This window comes from Ovis canadensis, chromosome 5 (genome assembly GCF_042477335.2).
Source record: "Ovis canadensis isolate MfBH-ARS-UI-01 breed Bighorn chromosome 5, ARS-UI_OviCan_v2, whole genome shotgun sequence".
Classification (NCBI taxonomy): Eukaryota; Metazoa; Chordata; class Mammalia; order Artiodactyla; family Bovidae; genus Ovis; species Ovis canadensis.
This window is the reverse complement of record NC_091249.1, coordinates 67,447,776-67,450,428: the sequence shown is the minus strand read 5'-3', so window position 1 is coordinate 67,450,428 and position 2,653 is coordinate 67,447,776. Positions and strand designations below refer to the sequence as shown.

The following is a 2,653-nucleotide window of genomic DNA, read 5'->3' as shown; positions in this document are numbered from 1 at the left end:
TAACTCATAACTTCAGGACTGTAATACAATCCACTTCACATCAAGGGGAATATATGGTATATCATATATACCCTAGTCAAAACACAGGCTTCAAAATTAGTTTTAAGAAAAACAGTTATATCTTAAGAACTTTCTCTGAGGTATCTTCAAGTATCAGACAGTTCTTCTCACATATTACCTTTAGAGAAAGCTATTGGTGATGTTAAACCATGGTACCCACGTCTTCTCAAGTGTTCATATGCATTTGGTTTGCTGAAAGAAGTAGATGCTGGATTCCTGGGACAGTCACCCTCATAAGAGCCAAAAGGTTATTTTTCTTCATAACTATGACTGAGCATCTGGCCTGGCATCTGGCTATGTAGTAGGAATGAATAAATCTGGAATGCAAACAGTAGCTGAGTGAACAAGCCATTCTTCCCTCCTTCCACCTCCTCCTTTCCCTGTCTCTCCCATCTCACTCCACCCCACTCCCATTTCTCCAAAAAGCTGGGTCAGAAGTCAGTATAAAATCTAGTCATGAAATAGATATAGTCAGTGTTGGTGGTGATTTACTCGCTAAGTCGTGTCCAACCCTTGTGACCCCATGGACTAGGGCCCACTAGGTTCCTCTGCCCATGGGACTTTCCAGGCAAGAATACTGGAGTGGGTTGCCATTTCCTTCTCCAGGGGATCTTCTTGAAACCTGGATCTCCTGCATTGCAGGCAGATTCTTTACCAACTGAGCTCCCAAGGAAGCCCCATCTTGTTGTTGTGAAGTTGCTCAATCATGTCCGACGCTTTGCAACCCCATGGACTGTAGCCTGCCAGGCTCCTCCGTCCATGGGATTTTCCAGACAAGAATACTGGAGTGGGTTGCCATTTCCTTCTCCAGAGAATCTTCCCGACCCAGGGATTGAACCTGGGTCTCCCGCTTTGTAGGCAGACGCTTTTACCGTCTCAGCTACCAGGGAAGTCGGGGAAGCCCCATGGTCAGTGTTAAATGACTTAAAGAAGCAGTGTCTGTATTGGTTCTGAGTTTGGAATGGGAGTCAGGAACTACTTGTTATTTGGGTGACCATGAAAAAATTATTTAATGTCTCTTAGCCTATTTATGCATCTACAAATTGGAGATAATAATAGCCTTCTCTTATTTATTTGTTATATAGATGAGAGATAATTCATGTAAAGTGCTTGGCACTATGCATGGAATTTGAGTATTCAATAAATGTTAGCTGCTTTTATTATTCTTCCATAGGCTGCTCATAAACATTATGTGGGTATCAGCCAAGCTAGGTGACCACAGCTAGGATTGTGCCTCTCCAAGGAAAATTGCTATTTCATCCATCTCTGGAGCAACTGGAATGATTATTTGTACTGATTTGACCATTGATTAGCTTGGGTTGCTATGGTTACATTACTTTAACATTTGGGGATTTAGCTTCTTTGTTGTCAGCAGAGATGGCTGCTGTATAATCGAGATAATCAGAAATAATCACATGTAAAAATGATTGGGAAGTGTCCTAAAGAATAAGTATGAGGTTTGGGTTTATGCTATTGTTTAGATGCCTAACATTTTAGGATTCAGTAGCAGAGTGGGAAGGGATATAAAATTCTGGAGGTTCCGTGGAATGTACATTAAAGGCGTCTATCCCAACTGACTCATGCATCAATTGAAGGATTCGTGATTCATAGCAATTCTAGCTGTGTGTAGATCAGTAAACGTGTCCTTTTGAGAAAGCTAAGTGTGTCACATGACTTCAGTTTTTATTTCGGTGATGCTGCATGATATTAAAAAGAAAATTGTTTTAGCTTTAGACAGATTAAAAACAAAAAATTCAAGCTGTATTTTTCAACAGCATAGTTTTCTCACTCAGACGCAGTAAAACAAAATCACAGGAGTGGAAATGATATGGCAAAGAAAGTAAAAGAAAGTAGTGCATCCAATCATCTTCACAATTGTGTGAATGTCACTTGAGCATACCAAGCAAAGCTCTTTGCATGTATTATTGTACTTAATTCCAGAGTGTAGATACCATTATAGGAAGAAGAAGTTAAAACTTATAGAGATTAAGTAGCTTGACCAAATTACAAGTTGTGAATCACAGAGCATTGCCTTTTTTTAAAATGTCTGCTTTCCTGGTTTTGTTTCTTCAGTGATGGTTGAGGTCATGCCCTCTTGGTGACAGATCATGAAGTAGAATAACATTTAGAGCAATGGATGACTCAGGGTGCTACAAATCTCCTCTTGAACTGGCAAAAAGTCAAGAATGATCTTATGCCATTGACACTTCATCTATGGAATCCCATACACTTGCCTCCATAGCTGCAGTTTCAGATCAGTCTGCAGCAGCAGAGATTCCATCCCTCTTTACATACCATCAGCACCTTAATCCCTGCAATGATCAGTTGGGTGGCCTTTTGTCAAATAGCCTACTGTTCACTTTCCTTCATCATCATGATGGAGCATGTCTTATGAGTAAAGCCCATCCATGCTGGGCACGTGGGATCAGAAAAATGAAGATTGCCCCTATCCCCCCAGAGCAACTGCTTTAGTGAAATTGACGTAAATGACTAAATAGGTAGGTAGGTAGAGAGATGCAAAGATATCTGAGACAGTGATAGATAAAAGAATAAAGGCCAGAATAACATGCTGTTTGAGCAGGAATGGAAAGGT

At 40.5% G+C, this 2,653-nt stretch overlaps 1 non-coding gene across 1 annotated transcript; it reads right to left on the bottom strand.

Moving 5' to 3' along the window:
• Positions 1-877: 877 nt before the first annotated feature.
• Positions 878-950, bottom strand: TRNAC-ACA (transfer RNA cysteine (anticodon ACA)). Its single transcript has one exon. It is a non-coding gene; the product is annotated as a tRNA-Cys (tRNA).
• Positions 951-2,653: the final 1,703 nt, after the last annotated feature.